A 25191-nucleotide genomic window follows, 5' to 3' on the forward strand; every position below is an offset into this window, starting at 1 on the left:
ACAAGAATTATACATCTTTAATATCTGGATATAGGTTTCGGCACTTTTCAAATTAATTACCCAAAGTCAGTAAGTTTATAATTTTGCAAAATATCGGAATTGAAACCCAAACAGTCTGGTTCCAGGGTCCAAATGTTTATTAACCATTCTGTCACACTGCCTTTCGATGTGGCCTACTTTCCTGAAACTGTTTTTCTCTAGAATGATCAAACCGGTAATTTGGGTTCCTACATCGATTTTGGAAGCTAACCACCACTGTGGAGTAGCTGGAAACGACCTGTTTGTCGTGGCAGAGGACACCTGTCACTTTTGCCTAGCTAGCGTCCATCACCCACTTGTTTTACTGTACTCCACTTTTCCTTTGGGGTCCCTCACTCTCTCATTACATGCAGTCGGGATGGCCTGCCACTGCCTGTGAGGTGATGAGTACAGGATCCAAGCCAAGTGAAGCAGACTCCGACAGGAGTTTGAACCTTTTCCACTTGAGCCCAAGGACTCAAGTGGAGGGAGTGTCATCTCCCTCCCAGAGGGAGCCCAGTTGGCGTTAGGGGATAAGAGCCTGTCTGGACCTATCTGATTGTATCTTTTCTGCCTGTGGCTGTTGCGTCTGCTACCAGCAGCCACAAAGCCTTCAGGGGAAATCCACAGTGAGCTTTGGTTGTGTGTGTGTTTGGGGTCAGCTGGTGTTTGGCTCTGCTGATTTGCCTGGGTTACAGGCATGATGGGAATGGCTGGCTGTTGGCAGACCTGGAATGGCCTTGGCTGGGGCGACCAGCTTGCTGGACATTTCTTATCTTCCAGCAGCCTAATCCTGGCCTGTTTTGTGGCGATGGCCCAGGCACAAGAGAGAAAGCCCCATTTTTAAAAAAGTGAAATTCCAAATTCTTCCCTTTCAAAAATTGTTTTGAGATGACTATCAACATACACTATAAAGCGAGAAATATTGAAGGATCCTGTGTGCCCTTCGTCAATTTCCTCCCAGGAGATGTCTTGCAAAAGTACACGCAGTGTCACAGCTGGGGACCCACAGCACAACAGCCGCTACGCAGGCCGTCCCGTTCACTTGTACTTGTGTGTGTGTGTGGTTTTATCACAAGCGTAGGTTTGTGCATCTGCCACACCACAGGCAAGATGCAGTACAGTTCCCTCCACACAAATGTTCTTTTCATAACCGTACCCGCCTTTCTCGACACCCCGCCCCCCACCCTGGTCCTTAACCCCTGGAACAGATCATCTTTTCTCCAGTTCTGTAATTTTGTCATTTGAGGGATGTTCTACAAATGTAATTACACAGTCTGTAATCTCCTGGGATTGGCTTTCTCACAGCACAGTTCTCTGAACGTTCCTCTCAATTGTAGACCATATCAATCGTTCGTTCCTTCTTATTTCTGAGTAGTGTTCCATGGCCTGGATGTACCACTGCTCGTTTAACCATTCACTGACTTAAAAATATCTGGGTTGTTTCTCATTTTGGGCCATTACAAATAAAGATGCTATGAACAGCTGCTTTTTGTCAAGTATAGGTTTTGATGTGAATATGAATTTGCTATTTCTCAGGGGAAAATGCCCAAGAGTATACTTGCTGGGACATATGGCAGTAGCATGTTTAGTTGTAGAAGAAACTGCCAAATCCCAGTCCTAAGGAAACAGCTGGTCAGTCTGTGGGGGGTTGGGGGGGTGAACTAGTCCCCCAGTGAGTGGCTGTGGCCTTGGTGTCTGGGGAAGGCAATTCAGCGAGATGTGTAGAGCAGTGCTGGTGGGCGGGTGCAAAGTCAACATGATGTCGCTTTGACCTTTGTCACCGTAGGCCTCTTGCTTGGGGTCTCCAAGCCCAAACTTGGAGCCAGATGCCCCATGCAGCCATGTTTCGATGGCCAGGCAGTCGTGTGGTTCAGAGTTATGGTGTCATCTCTACTGTGTCACATGGCTGAGGGAGCTGCCAGTAACCCCTGCACTTCCGGTTAAGACCCCCAAGCCCCAGAGCGGAGAGGTCCGGAGGGAACTTGTGAGTCTGAGAAGCTGGCGGCTGCTCCTGAGTTCTCCAGTTCTCTGGGGCATTGGACCCAGGCCAGAGACGCTTATGAGACTCTCTGACTTCCCAGCGCCCTGCACTTGGACTGCACAGCTCTCCAGGAGATTGCACAGAAGGAACACCGAGCAGAACGGCGTCACAGCTTCCTGGGACACAGGGGGCTGTGCCTGTGCAAAGGGAGTTTAGCTGGGGATGTTTTGCCATGTTGTTGGCCAGGCACCTAGAAGCACCGTATGTGTGGTCTTCTTTTACTATTGTTTTATTCTGTGCATTTCAAACATTCACAGTAATGGAGGTGATACTGATATCAGTAATAATAGCAACTAGCATTTATTCATTCATTCATAGTAGGACCTGTATAAACTTAGGCTCTAGTAACCACCCTAAGATGTAGGCTCTATGACTATTCCCATTTTATGGGTGGGTAAACTGAGGCACAAAGACAGGATTTCTGTAACTTGAATTCTTTCTCATAGTTACTGAGGAATAGAGCCCAAAAATGCTCTCCCAGTTTCCTGCAGCTCCACATAACCCCAGGCTTTGGGCAGGAGGCTATAACAGGCAACTGAATTCTCAAAGAAATGATGGCTTATTTTGGCACTGGTGTCACACGCTGATCCTATACTCAGCACTTTGTCTGACTAGCAGTTTTGCTACATCAGAGCCTGGCCTCTGATTCATCTGAGATGCAGTCAAATGCCAATTTATAACTGCATATTCATTTCCTCATGTGTGCTTTTATCACAGGGCTTCTGCCACAGACTCTCACAGCACAACCTGTCCCCTACAGGTCACTGTCAGCCCCCTGTCCCTTCAATAAGCTCTACACTCAGTCCTGATAGTGAGTGGAGGGAGTCACAGGGCAGCTGCACGGTCACTGCTGGGAGTGCTGGGGAAAGTAACTGAGAATCAAGTATTTGCCCACTCCACACGGATTTGTCACTATTAGAGGCAAAATTATTTGTCCTATGGATCAAGTCGGAGATTCTCGGGGTTTGATGATTGTGATGTGTGAGTCCATCGAGCTATAGAAGAGCCTCCATGGATTTCGGTTGTTTCAACAGGTCTTCCAATGGGGCTGCTGGTAGATGTTCAGAGCACTTGACTGCTTGCTACACGGGGCTGGTTCAAGGGCGGTGCATCGGGAGCCCACAGAGCACAGCCAAGATTACCCTGGAAAATCCCACGGGAGGTCCGTCTGGAAACCAAGTTTCCATCACTCAGTAAATCAAACATATTGTATTTTGCTGTGTATAATGCCCATTTTTTAGCCCACATTTGTGAGGAGAAATTAAGGATATACATTATACATGGGTAGTACTAATTCTGTGTCTATATAAATGTTTTTAATTCTTTAATTTATACTTATGAGTTAAAAGTGTAACTCTAGAAATGAATAACGATTTCCATAGGAAAAATAATACCCTGAAATACGATCATTGGTTTTGTTGAACTTGAGACAAACTTGTAACGACAAAGACTGCTTGGCCTTCTAGGATGTGTAAGTATTATAAGTTTGTTACCGGTACATAAAATTTCTTGTACCTTGTATCTGTTCTTGTGTTTTGTAATTATTTGTTACATAGTATTTCTTGTACTATAATATGTTAAAAAATAAATGCTAAAATTCCTTTATAATACAAAACAAGTACCTAAATGTAAACAAATAAACATTTGCATTAAAAATTAAAACAAAAGTTTTTTCCCTGAAAATTTGGGCCACAAATATGTGGGTGCGCATTATACATGAGAGTGCATTATACATGACAAAATACAGTAGTCAACTTTGCACCTGAGCTGGACCTTGGTGGTTTCCTCAGCTGAGCACCAGATGTAAGCACCACTGTGGGGACAGCTGAGCCCCATTTCCAACCTCAGTTTTCTGTAGGACACGTGCTCATCCGGTGGATGGACGGCAAAGTCATTTCCACTATCACCATTATTTTCCTTTCCATGCTCCTTTTTTTTTTTTTTTTTTTTCTGCCAGTGAAGTATGATGCAGCCAGGCTCAAGTGAGATACAAAAAAGCTGTCGCTTTTCTAAGTTAGGAAGCACTCTGGTGGCAGTTCTGGAAAATTTCATTCTCTAAACCATGATGACAGCTGAAATTGATTAAGTTTCCTAAATGATTCAAATTAAACCCAGGCTGAACCATGTGATCTAAGCAGATGTGGGGGTTAACATGTAACATTTGTCTTTGGTGAGGCTCTTACAGGCCAACTTTTAGGACATTCTTTTTAAGCTATGAAAAGTTGTATAGTTGTGTGCCCATCCACAGTTTTGCTTTCCACGGTTTTAGTTACTTGCAGTCAACAGAACAGAGATCTAAAAAAATTAATACTCAGTGGAAAATTCCAGAAATAAACAATTCGTAAGTTTTATATTTTGCTCCATTCTGAGTCGTGTGATGAAATCTCGTCGCGTCCTGCTGTGTCCCCCACCACACCGGACGTGGATCGTCCCTCTGTCCAGTCTCCATGCTGAACATGTTCCCTAAGCATTCGTCACTTAGTAGCTGTCTCGGTTATCAGATCAACTGTCATGGTGTCACAGTGATTGTGTTCTAGTCACCTTATCTTATGTAATAACGGCCCCAAAGCAGAAGAGTGGTGATGCTGGCGATTCAGACACGCCACAGAGAAGCTGCAAAGTGCTTCCTTTCAGTGAGAAGGTGAGTGCAGTTCAATGACCTATTTTGAGAGAGAGGGAGGAGAGCATATTCTCGTAACTTCGGTTACAGCGTATTGTTATAATTGTCCTAATTTATTGTTAGTTATTGCTGTTAATCTCTTACTGTGCTTAATTTTTAAGTTACACTTTACAAGGTGTGTAGGCACAGAAAAAACATGGACATATAAGGTTCAGTACTGTCTAGGTTCAGGCATCCGCTAGGGGTCTTGGAACATGTGCCCCGCGTATGCACAACCACTGTATTGTTTTCAGGCTTTTTCAGTGATAAGGGGGTTTCCTCTTGCTGCCATCTGGACATAAAGATGCCCAAAGCGAATGGTTGACAGGTGAGGATGGGCAGCTCCAAGGTGTCATAGGCTTTTGGAGAGTAGAGAGGGCTTATTTGACTCCAGGAAAGTGGATTATGCACACAGCGGTCTGCACACCTGATCACAGGCTGGCCTGAGCGGCATTAGTCTCCTGATTAACTGCTCCCAGGCAGCCCTCACCTGCCTGTAGATTCTCGAGGCCTCCGCCAGCCCAGTCACCTGAAACAGCCACTTGTCTCCCCAGGGGACAACTGGGTAGCCACTTTGCATTCAGGTGGGAGAAAGGGCACTGCCTGGAGCTGCCCCCAAATGCTCTGACCCACAGTGGGCCACTGTTATGTCACCTCCCTCCTGACCTTTTCTGTTTTCTGCTTTAATGACCAGTACTGCCTTTGAGGTCAGCTATTTCCTACGGCCGCCTGTAATTAATTGAGGCTCAAATAGTAAAATATACATAACTGGCCACTTAACTAGACCATCAGTTATGAATATAGCTCGATAATTTGTGTAGTCAGAGGTGGGGGGGGCAATAAAAAGTGATTGACTAAAAACAATTAAAACAGTAAAAGTAAATTGTTTGTGTCCATTAAAACCTGCTGAGGCCGTCAGTTGAAAATTGTGGACTTCAATGTGAAAATTAAAACTATTGATTTTCCCCGTGTGTATGTGAATATCAGAATTCTAATCTGTTTTGTTTTTACTGGCGGAAAGCCCCTGAGGTCAAGATGAAGGTAGGCGTTCAATGAGCTTTTTGGGGGGAGTTAATAAAGATTTGGAAAGACAAATATGAAAAAAAATGGCCGTGATGTGTCAGGGAGAATTGTACGACTGACCGGTACCCAGGTCTCAGGGCTGGCACTTTGTAATTTATTGCTTTTCGGGGCTGAAAATGCAAAATCAACTGAAAAATATATGATATTCATAGGTTGACTTTTTAGGGCTTTGCCTTAATTTATGTGACTGAGATAGATTTTTTTTTATTGTCATTTTATTTTTTTATGCGCCACACTAAATCTTGTATTCCACGAACTATTATTTTTTAGTGTTCAATTAAAACACCGACATAAAATGAATTTCACATGGACGGGTCTTTACTTGGGAGAAGAAAACTTGGGGGAAAACCCCTGTGGGTCAGTTGGGGAGGTCTCAGTCATGAGAGATGATGGCGGAATTGCGGAGGCCTTAGAACCAGTGCAACACTTGGATTCCAAGTCGTGGGCTGTCTGTCACGGTGTCAGGTCAGGCACGAGTTCATATTATGCTAACTTTCTTTTTTTAAGACTAAAAAATTCATTACAGTTTATTGGGATGACTGATTAGTAAAGTTACATAAGTTTCAAATGTACAATTCTGTGGTACGTCATGTATATCTCACATTGTGTGTTCACCACAGTTCTTCTATCACCATATATTTGACAGGTTAACTGTCTTAACAAATCACACTGAGAATGCAAACTGTTACATTTGGTAATCAAGTGAATGGTCAGTAACAAGTCAGACTTTCTTTTAATCTTCAATATGTCAGGTCCAAGAAGGCTTTGCAAAGTTAGAGCCTAGGGCAGCCCTTTGAATAGGCCATTCAAAAAGCTATCGCAATTATGGTGTTATCTGAACTTGACTCCCAGACACTGAGTTTTCAGAGGCACGTTTCAAACACACAGCTTGGTTTTCCTTCTTGGGAAATTTCTGTTTCATTCTTCACCTCAGCCCCACCACAAAGAGTTCTCTAGAGAGATGATAAATTCTTCATCTGTAGGTAATGTTGTGGTTTCTTCTTTTTTTCTTTAATCTTATTTTCCCAGCATTATTGAGGTATATTTGACACATCAGATTGTGATGTCTGCGGTGTATTTGCCATCTGTGCACACTATGACACGCTCAGCACAAGCAGACTCATACACACCCATCACCTCCCTGTCGCCGTTTTGTGTGTGTGGCACTAGCACTTACACTCTGCCCAGCAAAGCTCAAGTCCACACTCAGTGTCATTAGCTTCGGTCACCACGCTGTCCATCACGTCCCCAGAACTCACTCATCTGAGGACAGGCCTTGGTGTCCCTGGGCAGCAGCCCCCAGTGCCCTGCCCTCAGCCCCTGGCGGCCACCGTGCCACCCTCTGCTGCCATGAGCTGGGCTCCTTTCAGATTCCAGATCTAAACAAGGTCATACTGTGTGTATCCTTCTGTGTCTGGCTTACTTCACTTAGCACAATGTTCAGAGAGGCGTCAGGTGGCTTCAGGTGGTAGAACCTCTTCTTTTTATTAGCACTACGCTCCAACCAACTGAGCTAACTGGCCGCCCCTACGAACCTCTTCTTTTTAAAGAATGAATAATATTCCGCGGTGCGTACATACCACGTTGGTGTCAGCACTCGGGCTGCTCATTACAGCGGGGACGTGGGGACACCTGACACTGCTCACATCAGTAACAGGTGAGCGGGTGGGACCCCATGTTCCTTTCACAGGTGAGTCCCTGGGCACTGCCTGCAGATGTTCTGATGCAACAGGTGAGCAGTCTGCAGGAATATGCTCCTTAAACAAGGTGCTCCAGGTGTGGGAGCCTCAGGAACGGACACCGCAGACACGCACCAGACGTCTTTGGGGGTCAGGAATCATCGAGAACCTTCTCAGAACAATATACATACATTCTGTTGGTTTGTTTGCTGGAAAATGTCTGGATTCTATGGTCTTAGATTAGGAATTCCTGCTACAATTTTATCAAATGGGGGTGGGAAGCAGCCCCACCTGCGAGAGGACTTAAACAGAGAAATACCCAGGTTCCCCCGCGAGGCCTTCTCCTGCCTCCTGCATTCATGCGGCCTGTGAACGGAGGGTTTCTGTGATTTGGTGGCTTCTGGCTGGTGTCTGGATGCGACAGATGCCAGGTAAGTGCCACCAAGGGTGCAGGCTGCTGTGTTCTTTCACTCCGCCCCCCAGATGGCCATCATTCTGAAGTAATTTGGGAAAACTGTTTAAGCTGCTGAATGGGGCTTGGGATGGAGAGGCTTAACCCCTGACCAATGTGGAGACATCACACGACCGAGCCAGCTTTTCATGGTGCCAAGGGGGACAAACTGGAGTGCTGGGCGGGTACTTTGCAATATTTAGTCTTAAAAAAAAAAAGTAAAAGTGAATTTAATGCCTTAGGCGGTACAATTCCGTGGCTCACAACTTTATAGCACAGGAGAGTATAAAGGGAAAGCCCTCTTCCGTCACAGGCCCCCAGCTTGTTGTGCAAATCAAGAGAGTTTATGCAATTGAAAGCAGATATATATGTGTAAGTACTTATCCACCCTGTATTTGCATGGTACCTTATGAAACAGATTGCCTTTTATACGTTTGAGAATCTATGGAGCGGGTCTACAAAGGCACCGTGACAGTGCCTGTGTGCTTTTGATCGCTCCTTTCGCGCACCTAAACCTGTGAACTCACGAGCCGCCGTGGGGGGCAGACAGGTCTTTGCGCGAGGCTGATTTCTGATTTGGGCCGGGCTCGGGCACTGGCGTGTCCAAGCTACATTTGAAGTGTCCACCAGGGACTCGGTAGGGGGCTGTACAGAGAAAAATAGAGGGGTGTCTGGCTCATGATTGGATAAAAGTCCCCTCAAACTGGGCCTTCTTTCCGGGTTCCCAGGAAGTCCCAGGGGCAGAGGTGGCGTCCCCAGGAGTCAGGGCTGGGGGCCTGTCACTCTGTTTTTCTCATTAAGGTAAAATATTTCTGGTTCTGGAACCTGATGGCCAGCAGAGCCACACTGCTGAAGCCGTCCCAGGGCCTGGCTCTTGCAGGTCCCGCCTCAGCCCTGCATGGGGTCTTGGGAGGTGCAAGCCCCCAGGTGGTCTGTTGCTGTGTCCTGGGTCGGACGTGTCCTAAAGCCTTGCCAGGTCTCAGTGGGGACGGGTCCATCAGTGTCTCGGTGGGTGTGTCCTGCCCAGCCCGCCGCAGGCTGCAGGTAGATTGGACTCTACCCACTTTCAGGCTGGATCCACAACAATGAGTCATCTGACGAAACAAGTCCCTGAGCCGTGAGGCAGAGCCCCAGAATCCCCTGTCACCTGCAGCAGCTGCGGCTCTGACATCCTTCTGGCCTCACTGAGGACAGGTCTGGTCCAAACGAGCTGCTCTGTAGGCAGCCCCTACCTGGGAACCCATGGGTCCCCCGCACCTGGGTCTGCAAGTTAACGTATGCGTGTGCGCGTGTGTTTAGGCGCTGACACGGCTTCCTTCTTGTCCGGCTGCGTCCCAGAAGTCCCAGTGTCCACCCCACACACTGGGACAAGCACATCCGGCCTAAGCACCCCTTCCCTTTGATTTCACAGTGTGATGGTGAAACCGTGTGGTGTTTACTGCAGTGTGTTTGGGGCTGTGTGTCAGATTCAGTGTGGACCTTGTTACAACTTGCAGACTCCTGGGCCTTCCTGCAGTCCATCGAATCAGAGTGTCTGGTGGCAATGGGGTCAGAATTTCAACATGTCCCCACAGCGGTCATCACAGCGCTGAGGCCAGCATGTCACTGCTGCCTGCACACACGCCCGGTCCTGTTTCACCGTGATTGGCCGTGAATGGAGGCTGGTTTGAAGGTCACATTTCTGATGATTTTAATCGAGGACTCTTTCCAAACCAGACAACAGTCATTTCTAACTTTGGAACTGGTTGGAAGATTTCTTTTGGCCACCCTTCTAGCACAATTCTTCCTCAAATGTCACTGTGCTGCGTCCCCTGGGGCGTCGTTCACATGTAGACCCTGACTCAGGAGGGCGGTCTGAGTAGCTGTTGGCAGCAGATGTCACCCGACTAGGGTGCCTGGCCTCCCTCCTGGCTGAAGGTGTGTTACTAGAAGTAGCCTGTCAGCTGCAGCTGCCTGCCCGAGGCTGAGGGTCCTGCAGGCACACCTGGTTTCGTTGGCTTCACAGCTGTTTTGTTTTGGGGTTTGTTTGTTTGTTGCTTTTACAATTGAAGGCAAGGCCCTCCCCTCCACCAGCAAGAGTATGACTCACTTCATGGCGGTGGTCTGAACCCAGTGTCTCCCCGGTCTGCCTGTCCTGACTCTGTCCCTCTGGCTTTATTCTTTCGTGGGTGAGGGAAGCCTGAGACCCCCGGGAGGGAGGCCCAGCTGCGTCCTCAGCCACCGGCCGAGGCTGGCTGACCTGGACGTGGGTGGGAATCGCCCGTCCCCCATTCCAGGGTTCCAGGGGGAGCCTCAGGGGAGCAGGCCTTCTCTGCTTCAGTTTATTGTGCAATTAAGGCGAAGAGTCCAGCCTGGAACATAACTTGACGGCCTAGCCTTTAAATTTACGTCACTGAGCAGCTAGGAAGGAAGCTGTTGGTTCTCACGTCAGTTCCATTTCTCAGTGGCTTTATGCAAATGCCGTCAAGCTTGCAGGGACCAGCCCCAGCCTGTCATCAATAGGACAAGCTTCCACAGCTGTGCGTTCAGGTGACTGTAGAACCCCTCCTGCTCGGTTTTCTCAGCCTGGGACAGAGAAGTGACATCAGTTATTCCAGAGGCCACTTTGAGGGGACTGGACTAGAAGTTCTCATCCGTGTGAAGACTGCCACGGGTGTGTGGTGTGTGCGTGTGTGTGTATGTACGTGTGCACTTTGTTTGAGGAGACTGTCCTGTAAACTTGGCTGGTGCCTCTGGGCTTATTGGGGCATCCTGCCTCCATAAGGACATCAGCACTGCTGGTGACCCCCCCCCCCCCCCCGCCCAGACCCTCAGACAGCCTCAGAGGAGAGAATCCAGGCCACTGGCCTGTGCCCTCAGGGTCCCTGCACGTCACTCTGCAGCATTGTGTGACCAAGGCTCAGGGAGGGGTCTTGGGTCCCTTGTCTACACGCCTTCCTGTTTCCAGAGCACTTTGCGATACGCAGGTAATGTGTTCTCTGCGGATAGAGGTTTGGAGGTTGGGATCTGTAGTTATGTTTGGTCTCATTTTAGTTGAATTAACTCCAAGTTAGCGGACACTGCGTGAGCTGTCAGCTGTCAGCTGCCTGTTCTTGCAGCTCTCACTAAGCTTGGCTCCTAATCCCCAGCCTTCCAACAGTCCAGGGACTTACTCCCTCTTCCCTGGAGATCTCAGACGTCTCAGACCCCCCACTCACTGCCACTCTCTATCCTACAGTCCCATTTCCCAAGCTGCTGCTTTGGTTTCTGTGTGAGTTTATTTAGTCTCTTCATGAGATCGCAAGGAGTTTCAGATCAGGAACGATGGCTGCTTCTGGGATTTGCTCAGTGCTCAGGCCAGTGTGGGATGTGTGGTCCCCCAGAGCTGGCCTGATCCACGGCGGGGGAGGTGCTCAGGGCACGTGACGTCCATCGCCGCTGTGGAGTGGGAACGTGGAGAGGCTGCCCCAGTCAGCGCCCCCCCCCCCCACTGGCCGCGGGTTTGGCCCCGACACCCCCTGGGCTGCAGTTCCTGCAGCAGGACATGCCAGCCTCAAGGTCGGTGCTGCTTTGCTCCCTCGTCTTCTGTCCTCTCTGTGTCATCGTGCCTAATAAAATCGAGTGGTTGTTTTACTATTTAATGCTTTCTAAGAGCAAAGGAAGTTAAGTAATCATTTCTGTTCTTATTAATTAGTCTTTTCTTTCTCAAATTAGTTTTCCATTTATAGTCACAACATATAAATGTAATGTCATTTACTGCTCTCCAAAACTGCCATTTAAAGTCTTACTGGATTTAGCTTTTAATTTATTCTTGAGTTATAAATAGGAAAAAAGGAGAATGTTAAGTTAGAACAGATATGTTTAAAAAGACATAAAAATTGCTTTTTCCCTTTGAGTCTCATCTTCCTTAACGAAGCATGAGTTACAGGTAGATACCCACGAATCGTGCGTTATTTTGCTCAAATGTACCTGCTGTAGTTTGTAGTTGGTGGGGGCATCCTGGCCACGTAGTGACGTAATGAAACCTACTGATTTTCTATCTTTATAGCAGATGTTCTAATTCTCTCTCTCTCTCTCTCTCTCTCTCTCTCTCGTTCTACTAAATAGTAATTTATTCCAGGACTTCTTGGCAGCCTTAAACTTAGGAATTTTGCAGGTTCCCATGGTCACAGGAGGCTCCTACCCCCTTGTCACCCAGGCTCTGTGGGGGTTCACTTAAGGGTCACCCTTAGCAATTCCAGGTCTGTAGGGAGCCATGGAGGGAGGGACACCGTCATAGCAGAGACTCTGAGTTAATGTGTGACTACAGTGACATTCCTGAATAGGATGACAGGCAGTGCCATTTGGGCACTTTCATCAAAGTGGGAACAAATGTTATCTCTGGTTTAGGAAGAAAGATGCTTTGCTTCCCCATACACTAGCCTGGCAGGCAGGCCCGTCTATCAAAGGAAGGTGGTTTGCATGGCTTTCTAATCCTGTTGGGTTACTTGCTAATTAGAAATTTAAAAACCTGGGACTGAAGTCTTTGGAAATGAATAAATAAACCTCTTAGGTCAGGTGGAAAAGTTGATACGCTACACGTGACATGAAAGCCTCTGGGCTGTTGGCGTTAGATGTTTCTGTAGTTGAAACAACACCTGAACAAAACTGAGAACATTCACTGATATCAACATGCAAATGTCTGTAGCAAAACAGCAACAGACTGTATATTAAAGGCCTTGAAAGGGTGCTTGGCTGGTGCTGTCTCCCCAGAAGCTACAGGCTGAGAGCCAGCGGGAACCCCCTACTCTGAGACACCAGCTCCTCTTGGAAAACGCTCACAGGAAAGGTGGCCATCCTCATTTTCCCTTTGATTTTTTTAACTGCAGTTCTGATTAATGACAAACCATTGATGTTTGGCTCTGAGGTGTGGGTGCCCCCCTGCCCTTTCGCAGTGAAGTCTGGACCAAGGTGGCAAACAAAATCTAATTAGACCTTTTGAAGTCCCCCCCAAACCCCATTTCTTTCTAAGCCCCTCCCTGCCTTGGTCTAATATTAAGTGTGTGGTCTCTTCTGGTATGTGGAAGTTTTTTCATTATTTATGTATTCAAAGGCAGCTTGCATGCTATGCATGTGGAAACATTTAGGGGGAAGTATACTCATGTCTAATTTACTTTGGAATATATAAAAAATAAGATGGATTGATGAATAGATCAGGGGATAGACACATGACAAAGCAAGAGCAGCAAAATGCTAAGTGTAGAATCTACATAGCAGGCATGCAGAGAATCACTAGAAATTCAACTCTTACGTGTGTATGAAAGTTTTTACGATAAAATATTGAGGGGGGCGGGGGAAGAGCAGCTTTCTATCGTGTACGTTTCGCATTGTGATGAAAACCAAGCTCCTGATGCTATGAAAGTCCTGATTCACCACAGCCAAACTCAAGGTTCAATTGCCTCTGAAATTTGGAAACTCTCAGTAAACATGAATTTTTCCCCTTGGTTTTTCATGTAGATATTTATCAATTTTAAAAACCCTGCTTTTTCTTAAAGTTTAAGAAGTACAGATAATGCATGACTTTAAAAAGGAAACTTCCGCCAGTACCTCTTTCTCCTAGTATCGCTTCTAACTGCTTGTGAGCATATCCTCCAGATGTGAAGAGTCTGCAGGAGCCGACTCGTCACCTTGTTCTCAGGGGGATCATGCTGCACCGGGTTCGAAACGTGTCCTCAGCACACAGTACAGTCGGGGCGCCTTTCAGGGGACCCCACCCCCACTTCTTAAAGCCCCACTGCACTGCAGCTGCACGGCTGTGCTGGGATGCATGTAATCGATTTTCGATTGGCAGGTGCCTGTGTCTTTGGCTTTCTTAGGTAAGACTCTGTCCCATTTCCTGCACTATGCCTACTTTGGGGGCTTTTCACATTACACATTTGTGCCAGACGAATCTAAGCAACAGTGGGTTTAGGGTACACATCGCTTGTGTGGGGAGGCCGTGTCGTGTGCTGGTTAAGAGTACAGCCTGCCCCACTCTGCCTGGGTGCACGTCCTGGGTCCCCCTCTGAGTATCTGTGTGACGTGGGGACACAGCATCCTCATCTGACAGGATGCACTGAGCAAGTTGGAGGGGGGTGAGGGCCAGCTCCAGTTCCATCATCTCTGTACAGAGGCTACTGAATAGCAAAAGAGCCTCAGACAAAATTCCACATACAGACGCACTTGTTCAGCACACGGTAAGAAGTGAACAGCAAATGTGCAGACCCACTTCTTGGTAAGTGCAAGGCACTCTCAGCTCTGCTGTTTCAGCTGTTGTGGCCTCTTTCACGCATGCTGGGCTCAGGCCCCTACAGGGGGCATCAAGCAGATCCTCCTAAAACAGTGGCCCCAGGTGGGCTCATCTGGGAACTGAAACCTGGGCGCCATTCCCAGGGTGCAGGCCACACCCCTCACTAGCGGCTTCTCCCTTGCTGAAGAGAGGCGGCTATCCCGACAGTGTTTCAGCCAGTGTACTTCAGTGTGGTCTGCCAAGAGTCCTGGAACACTCACTGTGCCATTGAGCAAGCCCTCGGTTATATCAGTAGGTCAGTTCCTGACATTCTTCGTGCTAATTAGCGCAGCCTTGAGAACACAGCAGCTTTGCAGTGGCCCTTCTGATATGACCCTGCTCGCTGCTCTGGAGTGTAGGTTTTATCAGAGCAACCAACTGGCCCAAGTGTTAAAGGTCACACAGTGTCCACACACTTAGCAGCATCTTAGAGAACATTGCAGACCTTGTGCTCTGATGTTTACACAAGTCCTACCTGTAAAGTGCTCAGAATACCTCCAGCCCCCGTGTCGTGTTTGACAGCTTCCTCACGGTCGTTACTGGTGTTGTACATGCTCAACCCACGTTACCAGTTTCAGATTCTATCGTGGTCATACGTCTTCCTTTTCCCACCAATTACCTGGGCTGTCATGTGGCATACCACAAGAAAGAACAGTCCGCGTTATCCATGGATCTGTGTTTGCAAATTTGCTGACTCACTGCAAGGTGCTTGTCCATTTCTGTGACCCCAGCTGTCACTCACCGTGCTTTCGGTCATTTGTGGGCATGAGTCCCCCGAGTGCGTGTCCCAGCTGAGGTGGAACAAAGTGCCATCCCTCCTTCTTATTTCAGCCTCACACGCTTAGCCGGTGTCCTTCTCCTGGTCTATTTGGAGTCATGCTTTTTGCATATTTGAATTTTTTGTTCTTGGTGATTTTACTGTTTACAATATCCCCCAACAATAGTGCTAAAGTGTTGTTGAGGGTTCCTAGGTGCCCAAAGCTGTGGTGTGACTTACGGAGAAAATTCGTGTGTCAGATAAGCTTCATTCAGGCATGAGGTATGTGCAGGGCTCTTGGCTGTGAGTGCAATGTTAATGAATTAACAGTATGTTTTAAATAAGGTGTCTTTAAACAGAAGCACACACGAGACACTGCTCAGTTCACCAGAACCCACAGGACGTTAACCTTCATTTCTCCCAGAGCAATGGCTCAGTAGTCAGTGGTTCAGTGTTCGCAGCCACTTTAGAGGACAGAACCACCACAGATGGCAAGGACTCACTGCGCCTCCTTCCTGAGACCCCTTTGCAACAACGTGCCTCTGCAGGCATCCCTGACCCTCGTGGGCAGGCCCAGCTGCATGACTGTGGGGCCGTCCGCAGAGAAAACGCAGGACACCTGGTTCAGAGTTGAAGAATTTCAAGACGAGTATTAAGCCAAACATATGGGGATGGGGCCCTCTGTGACCACACGTGTCACCTGCCCGCAAAGATGGCTGTGCTCAAAGATTCATTTGATTGGAAAGACTGCTCCTCAGACTAGGCTGGGAGAGCAGGGGAGGGGCTCGTGAGCTCACCGTGGCTGTTGCTTCTGATGTCCAGTAGTGTCATGGTTTGAGGTGAAGGCTACGCGGTTCTGTGGGCAGCGCTTGTCCACTGCGGTATGATGTCCGTCTGTTCCAGGCCCCACGCCCGCTGGCTGCCGTGCTCCTGTTCCTAGAGGTCCCAGCACATGATCATTTAAGATCGCCAAAACACCAGCACCTTGGGAGGGTGACCAGCTCTTGGTAGAGGGTGGGACCCAGCTCAGACTTCTCCCGCCTTTCCACAGCTCCCTTTGAGGATTACTTGGCAGAACTCACTCACCCATCCTCGCCCACCCTGATGGGTTTCTACAACTTCTGATTTGGGGGGAGTAGAAGTCCCTAATATTTTCATCCAGAAAGTTCCTCCAGCTTGGTGCTGATTTGACTTTTGTCATTCCAGAGGTCTACATAGCAAGGGGGACGGACGGCTTTGCTAACTGAAAGGACCAACAGGCTCTTCTAAGTGTGAAAGCCTAGCAACCTCAGCTGCCTGGGCTTCCATCCCCTCACCTGCCTGGTCCCTGTGACCAGGGCTGCGGGGCCTACTCTGAAACCACCGGTGCCCAGGTGGTGCCAGCTGTTACATAGTTTCAGTGTCACCCTTGCCTGGGGTCTTCTGAGTTGCTAACCCTGCTCTGGGGAGAAGCAGCTGTCAGCTTCTTGCTAAGAAACAAATGTAGATTCTGAGTTCAGGGTCACTCTGTGCACAGGTTAATCTGTTTGGTCGTCAGTATTCTCTACTATTTCACAGGTTGGGAGCAGAGCTTCTACACGGAATCCGAGAGGAATTCCGAAAGTCTGGTCCTGTCTGTGCTGATGGTGTGAACCCCCTAGGAAACCAAGCTGCAGGCAGGCTGAGCCCCTCCCAGGGGACAGTCCACCCTGAAGAAATGAGGACTTTGCGGCGGAAGCCCTGCCGTCAGGCACTACCCTGATTCCTCCGTGTGTCCAGCTGCTCTAGAGAGCAGAGCAGCAGGCAAAAGGGGACACTGCTTCTCTATACACACACAGCTGTCCCTGTAAGAGAGCAGAACGTAAAGGGGACAGCACCTTTGACACCATGAGCACACCTGTGCTTTCTTGTTAGGGCTCTGGGAGCAGATGTTTGCCACCCCCACCCCCTGTGAGGGTTCAGGGTCCTCACGAATCCCCCTCCACCCTCCAGTCCCTTAACTTGTTACAAACAGACCCAAGGAGCCGAGTGGGTTCGATGTCCCTGAGTTCACAGGATAGGTCATATGATAGCCTTGAGCCTACCTGCTTTAAGAAATGATGACACAAATGAAAACTTTGGTCCAAGACTTGCCTTTGTTACACCTGCAGTGGTGAGTGTGGGGGAGAAGCCGCATAGCCCCCTGGCCTCTAATTGTTGGCTGTGGCCGACACTGGCTCCCCGAAATCTGGCACCGTGGACTGGCCAGGTGGGCACAGGTCACTTTGCCCCAGGAGCTGTGTCTCCCTCTGAACACAGGCCTGGGGTTCACATGACTGGGTTTGCATATGTAGTTGCATGCTGAAACCTGAGACGTTGCCGGCCCTGGTCATTTGCTCTGGAAGGAGCACGTGTACCAGCCAGCATCGTGCTTTGGCAGAGCAGGCGGCTCTTGCAGCCCCTGTTCAGTGCAGGGGCCCTGCCCCAGGCCGAGTATCCCCGTGGGTGTCGCTAGCCCCTGGCCAACTGCATTCACTCCTCCTCCCCCAGGCCAGGAGCTGAGGCCAGGAGCTGGAGGGTTGGGGCTCACCTGCTGCTGCCCCCTTCCAGGGACCAGGGCGAAGGCTGCCGTGCAGGTAGGAGGAGAGACCCTCAGAAGGAGGGACCCAGGAGCAGAGGCGTTGGGAGGCCCTGCGGGAGCAGTGTGGACACAGCCCCTGACGTCAGGTCACTGCTGTGGACTGTTGGGCTCGAGACCTACTCATCTCCCATCCCAGCAAGTCAGCACCTCTGGGCAAGGCCCCCCACCCCCTGACACCCCTGCGCCCTGTCCCCCCCCCGCCCCCCAACTGATGGGCTCCATGAACTCGCTGCTTGTCCGTCTTTGATCTTTGACTTCTTCAGACTGGACGCAAGACGTCCTGCAAGTGTTTCCCTTCTGCATTGGGCTGGTTTCCCTGAGCCTGACGTCCTCCAGGTTCAAACATGGGCAAAGCTCCTTTAAATGAAAACTGCCTTATGAACTTCCAGAGTTGATTTAACGTTTTTATTATGTTTCCGAAATTCTTGGAATTAGAGAACTGGAGTATGCTGGGCCTCTCCTGTTTGCCCTCTGACTGCGTCCCTACGTGCTTTCCGTCTGTGCCCTGGGAGGCGACATACCCCGGTGCATCAGTGGGCTCCCTTGCCGTTGGCATCTATTTGGGTTCGGCCACGGGCGCCCTGGCATGGTGTCGGGGCATTCACTTCTCACTTCCATCGCCTGCAGCTCTCAGCTCCCGACAGATGCCCTCTGTACGGGGTTTGTGCCACCTCCCCCCTTCCTCCCCCCTCCCTTTTCCTTCTCTTTCCTTCCCTCCCTCCCTCTTTACCTTTGGTAATGGTCTCTCCCCACAGCCTCTTCACATCTTTATAAACAGTCTGTACATTAGCCTCTCCTGAAATTACCCAATGTGACTGAATCCTCCCTTTCTTGCCTGGACCCTCACCTATACTCCAGGGCAGCAGTTCTCAGCTGGGGACAGTTTTGTCCTTCGGGGATATTTGGGACATTCTGGAGACATTCTTGGCTGTCATAAGTTGGGGTGGTGCTACTGGCATCTGGTGGGTGGCGCCACAGATGCCACCTAGAGCCTGAAGTGCCCGGATGGCCTTGCTTATCGGCAAAGACGTCAGCTCTGCTGAGGTTGGGAATCCTGTCAAGGTGTGATGGCTCCCTGCTGCTCTAGACTGTAAAGTCAGCACAGATTCACAAAACACACCCAGATGAAACTACACAGCCAATGAGGTTAAAAGCAGCAGAGTAATGGAGAGCTGGGGTGCAGGGGTTTGGCTGAGATGTAACCCCATCACGAGTGGTGCTGGCGTGGCCGCTGCTCCTGTGGGTTGGGTGGGTCAGAATCCCAAGCCCAAAACCCCATTCTCTCCACTCAGGCTGCCAGGGAAACTTTGTACCCAGGGTATCCGGCGGGGTCTCATTGGCTTTCATTTGGCACCAATGTAGCTTTCACCTAAACTCTGTTGTTACTGTTTCTCTTGTTCACCTGTATCAAGTGAAGTGACACTCACTGGTGCCAATTTGTTCACGAACATGGTTGGAAGGGACAACCTGATGGTAACACTGAGTCCCTCAGATATTTTAAAGATCCCGTAGAAAGGAAAGAGCAGACTGGCTACCAAAGTGTTTATGGAGAACTTGTGGGACCCACGGCCTCCGCCTGGGAGTCCTGTGACAGAAACACTCTCTCGTGTTTGATGGAAATGGGCCGCAGGGCCTGCTTCCTCCTCAAGGCTCTGATGGAAACGCAGGAAGTCCACTGTGGGCAGAAGAGTTTGGAACGCACACACACAGCTCTCTTCTCGGCTCCTCGTAATGCCTCAGAGGTAAAGAAAGGCCTTTCTGATGAAACCTCATCCCTAGGCAGCAGCATTCTGCTTCCTCAGACGTGGCTTTTCCAAGGCAACTCCCTCGTCACAGCAGGCTAGCATGTGATGATTTTCTCTTCAGGAAACAGGTTTGCTGGACCCCCTCTCTCCCTGGCTGGGCACGTACGTGAGCTTCTTCCGGGCTGTCGTGTGTGCCCTGCACAGATCTGTTTTCAAAGGGCTTGTAGCCTAAAGTCCCCCCACAGTGGGGACCTCATTCCCCCACATCCTAACATCTGCTGACCACACCAGGTGCCAAACCTCCTTGATCTTTATAGAAATTTGCATCTCTTGCAAAACCTAAAACAATTATGAAACCATTTGAAAACAATAAGGCTTAAATGCAAATACTTAAATGTTATTAAACTGTTAGCATCTTGCTGAATTATTTCCTCATGGTTAATTACTTCCCTTCTTTATAGCTAGCTGGCACTCACTGGCCAATGGAGTTGTTTCTACCATGTAAGGAGTTATAATTCCATGCTTCAAACTGTCAAGCCCACCACCACTTTCAAAACTGTCTCAAACCTTTTTAGTTATTTATTTTCGGCCGGGGGAATTCTTCATTTTAATTTAGCTTTTATTTTAAATAAATGGTTAGCCACAGAATTTCATGAAAAGCCCTTTGGTGGCTTAATGAAGGATTTTTATGGGTCTATAACATCAGTGTCTTAATTACTATGAATGGATAATAAACCCTTTCTCATGTATGAGAATGGGAAACACAGTGAGAGCCATTAGCAACAATTGGATTTTCACTGATAATTCAGTGGGAAAAAAAGTAAATACTGCAAATAAGAGCCCCAGGGGTCGTGTCTGCAGCTCCACCAGAAACCACACAGCGTAACTAATTTTTACGGGGATTTTCACAGTGTTTTTTGGGCTGCGACAAAAGCACACTACAAATCTAAGCAGGAGATGGAATAGTTGTTCATTTGGTCGATGCTAATTAATTTCTCTGTTTGCCGGAGATGTTCAGTTCCTCAGATTAAAGGCCCTAGAATTGGGAAGACACCAGAGAGGAGTAGGTGGCTGCAGGCAGGTGGCTGCACCAGGAGAGCTGTGGGCTGGCCTAGAGCATGCGTGTGTGTGCGAGTGCACATGTGTGTGCATATGTGGGTATGTGCACAGGCGAGTGCGGCTGTAAGAGACAGGGTTTTAGAAACTCACTCATTGGTGCTGCACACTGGCCTGGGTTAGCAAAAGGCCAATCATGGTTTCAAATTTTGAAACTGAACGAGCCGCTGGACGCTCTCCCCCTTGGTAATTTCCGATACTCACGTGTGTGTAAGAACTGCCTGGAAAACCAGGGACACACACGTGGACTCTTGTCCAAGATGCTGACTCAGGCTTGGGGTGAGTCCCGGGGTCTTTTACTAATAAGGACACACGATGCCCTGTTTGGAAAACATTGGTTTCTTTGGGAAGTTGAAACGTCCCCTTGAAATTAGTCTTTCTTCTTTTTTGTTGTTATTGCTACATAGTAATACAAGTATGTGATTTTTCTCTCTGCCTAATGAAAGGGGCCTAAATTTCAAGTTGAAAATCTCACAGCCTGCTTATACACAAAAGGTCTAGTTTCCTCCTCCTCGGCCATCCAGAGTGCCTATGACCTTTACATCACAGCTGCCCAGAGATCACCCAAGAAAAGGGCAGTTATTTGGGAGGAGTGGCTCATAAATGGAGTAAAGACTGCATTTCTACCTTTTCTCACAGCTCGGGTTAAGATTAAGTTAGGGGTCTAGGGAATCCACATTCTAGCCCTGAAGAAAGAGGGTGCCCCTAGCTCCAATACCTAATTAATAGGCTTCTTATAGTTAAGACTTTGGCTGGACCTGTTTCTGTGATGATACTTGATTGCAGATTTATCCCTTTAACTGGGATTTAGCATTTAAATCCTTTGGCCTACACTTTATTCTGCTTTGTGTCCTGCCCCCATTACTAGATTCTCAGCGTTCCCTAATGTCTTACTCATTTTTCACATGAAATGGCTACAAAACCACAACATTTTCTAATTCAATTCCAGGCTCTATGAAATTGCTTCTTAGAGAGATTGTCTTTCCTGGAGAACGAGAAGTACAGCAAGTGTGTCCCACGTGTCCCCAGGGTGAGACACAGCACTTACTCAAGTGAAGGCACCGTGCGTCTGACATCAGCAAGTCCACAGGACGTCTGCAGAAGACACCAAGGAACATTTTAGCAGTTTTATTTTATTTTTTGGAGGGGGGAGGGCTGGGAAACAAGTGAGAGTGGGTTGTAGGAGGTAGGAGACTGTGGCGTTCCGTCTTATGTGCGAGATGAAGCGGGACTAGTGCAGAAGATTCCCAGAGCCCTGAGTCATGTGAGCCTGTGGAAGTAAGAACATCCAAACCTGTGACAATTTTTGTGAGTTTATTTCAGTCAAACTGATGATGTGCCGGGAGCAAGATGTCAAATGCTCTAGGGAAAAGCAGTTTTGCAGCCTCTTTTATGCATTTGGAATTAAGGAGGGAATTGGAGGCGGGGAAGCAACGTGGGGATGGATTACTGGACATTTAAGGAGATTCTGTGCCTTCTTGGGGGTGGGCGTGAACCAAGCTGCACAGACACAATGGACAGGGCTGCCTACGGCAACTATAAGGCTTTTACTAAAAAGTCGTACCCCTGCGTTGCGGCTGCCCACCGTGACCTCTGAGTTAGGGATTTATGCTCAGGTCACCCCTCAGGTGACTTCCCACAGACGCCTTTTCGGTCCACAAGCCACAGTCATTGTACATCACACACTTTGTGTGTGAGGGTTTGTTTGCCGGTCCTGGGATCAGACCTGGGGGAGGAGCACTGGGCCCTGCAGGCTGCACCTCTCAGGTTCTGGATCAGCTGTGAGGCAGGCAGAGGGATGCGGGTGGAGGTGGGAGGCAGAGGTGGGGCGAGCCAGGGCCTCCCCACCCCCCCTCACAGCTCAGTGTAGGCCTGGGCTGCTCTGTGGCCTCAGGCGTGCGCTGGGCTGCTTTCTATCCGTGGTCCCAGCCGCCCAGGACCTCCAGCCCTTCTGTGTTTAGAAGCACGTAAGGCAGATGCCAGGCTCATTCCTCGTGTACATCCTGTCCTGTTCCCCTCCCTTGGTGCAGCAAGGACCAGACCTAGTTTGCTGTCGATGGCATCGCTGCTGATCACACCACCGTGGGACAGGAGTTTTGATTTCATACTTACAAAGTGAATTGATTGGATGGACTTGGGGGCTTCGTGGGTTGGCTGAATGCTGGAGCCCCACGTTGGGATTAGGTAGGAAGCCCAGCGCATGCCCCCCTGCCCCCGTCATAAAAATGCTCCTGCTGCCACCTGCATGGCTCCCCTCTGACCTGACCTTTCCTCCTGCTGTCACCCAAGCGGTGTCCCTGTCTGCACCGAGCGTGTGGGAAAGGGAGGAGGGCGCTCCAGGCTTCAGGCTCCATGACAGGAGTGGGTTTCTGCAGTAACGCCCCATGGAGACCACACAGGACAGAGAAGGGGTGAGTCCCCAGGAGGAGCTGGGCTGCTGTGGCCGCCACAGGGACAAATGTCTACATGTGCTCAGTGAACGATGGCTCTTGTTGGTCACTGTTCCTCTTCCATCCTCTTGGGGGGAGGGCCTGATACTGTTTGTGACAGTCACCTAAGTGCATCCTCTCACTGAGGTCGTGGCAGGTGAGGAAACGGTGGCTTGAGACACTGAAGCCGAAGGGAACACAGCTAGAAGTGCAGCACAGCCTGGCTTCGGCTCAGCTGTGTGTGACCCCGAGGCAGGAAGCCTCCTGCCATAGGAGCTGGTGTTGTCACCATTCACCATCCTCAGTGGCCGTTTCACACCAGGGTGACTCGGCTCTGACAGCGTCACTTTCTCAAGGGCAGACAGGCAGTAGTGATGAGGGCCATGTCCCCGACTTTCGTGGTTCAGAGACTATCTTTTATTCTCTCATTCCCCAAGGAATTTTCCTGAGAAACCTAGTGAGGCATTCTGCAAAAAACATGAGAAAACATTGTGTAGTTACATCCACCTGGAAAAAAAATCTGTGCCAGATGCTCCCCCTTCGGGAACTTATGGGGTGCAGTGTCTTGGGGGCTCTGAAAAGCCCTAAAACGATAAACCCTGTAGGACTTGGTTTAACTGAAAATTTACTAACTTATTTGACCAGTAAGACCTGCGTTGGTTGTGCTTTCCAGAGAAAAGAACCAGCGAAGCTGTAGGCGCCGGAGAACCAGTGCTGTGACTCCAGTCCCGGGGCAAAGGGTCCCAGTCCAGGGTCAGGAGGGAGAAGGGGCGAGTTCCCTTCCTCAACTTTTCTTTTTTTCAGGCCCTCGAGGGTTTGCTCATCCCCACCCCCCCACCCCCAGGCTTTACTGAGTCAGACCCAAGTCTCCTCGGCAAACAGCCTGCAAACACTCCCAGGAATCCTGTCTAAATCCAGGCGCCCAGTCAGGCTGACGTGACATTCACCACCACACGTCTTCTGATGAGCGTCACTTAGGAAAATCCTTCTGCATCACGTTTTCCCAACCAGGCCACCTGCCCAGGGTGCTCACAGCTGCTCTGCTTTGCGGGGGTGGGAGGGAGATCCCGGTGACTTGGGTGGACGGCGTCCTGCAGCTTCAGTCCGTCGTCCCGACGTTCTGGGCCTTCTTCAGACCCGTCCAGATCGCAAGACGTAGCTTGTTTGTGTGAGTGCCTCCTTTTTCTTCTCCTCCAGACACGCAGACATAACACCTGCCTAGGTCACCTCAGAAAAATGTGAAAATGGATTTACACAGATTTGGGCACTGTTAACACACCAGCGTTGGTACTAGAGGACGCCTGGGCATTTCCAAGCTACGTTTGATGTCAGCACTGGTTCCGGTGTTTAGCTGGCGGATTGTTGGGTCCTGGCCTTAGGCACAAACTCCCGGTGCTGTCCACCTCGTCCAGACTAAGGCATGCAGGAAAGCACGCTCCATAATGTGATCTCGTTTTAGAAATGAACGTCGCAGCCGTCTTTCCAGGCGGCGTGTGTGGATGGGTGTGTTGATGGTGGTGCAGCAGTGGGTCCTCCCTGGAACCCTCATTGGAGAATTAAAGAATAAAATCTCTGCAGAATTGCAGTGATTGTATTTGAACCGTCAGCCATGTTCCCATGATACATTGCAGCTTGCCTCTATTGGCTGTAAAACTGCAATGCTATAAATCTGGAAAGAGGAAAATTACAAATTAGGCATATTGTGCTATTAGCTGCAGATTTCATGATAAATTTTGCACATCACAATTTCCCTGCAATGGTTCTATCTATGAGAATTTATACATACTCCATATATAGCTTTCAAAGTGAAGACCGATGAATAATGCTTGGGCCAAGCAATAAATACATAATGAAGCATCACCTTTGATCTTTCTTGCTTTCTATGAGGTCAAAGTTGGGATGGGTTATAAATCATGATTTATGCTTTTAAGTCTCTTGGTGCTTTTTATTTTTTCAAGCAGGCTTTTTCCCCACATTGGTTTGATATGGAGATGTTTCATTATTCATCAACCTACAGTACGTTTACTTCTTCAATATTAGGCATATTTGTTTAATTTGGGTACAATTTTATTTTCAAGATATGGCTTTGATTTTCCACCTCAGTGCATTGTCTTTGTTTTCAGTCTATTGCATTACAATAACATTAATTTGTAGACTTAATTGCAGTAAATAAAAACCTAAAATCATCCACAATTGAAATAGTAGATTTTTACATAGAATTTCCAGGCATTTTCTTCATCTGCTGCATCCTTTTCTGTTTTTCTTCAAAACTCAAACATCTAAATGCTCATGGGACCTGTGGGGGCTCAAAAAGAGGAGACGTTT

This window comes from Rhinolophus sinicus, chromosome 5 (assembly GCF_057876585.1).
Source record: "Rhinolophus sinicus isolate RSI-liver-muscle chromosome 5, RSI-T2T, whole genome shotgun sequence".
Lineage (NCBI taxonomy): Eukaryota > Metazoa > Chordata > Mammalia > Chiroptera > Rhinolophidae > Rhinolophus > Rhinolophus sinicus.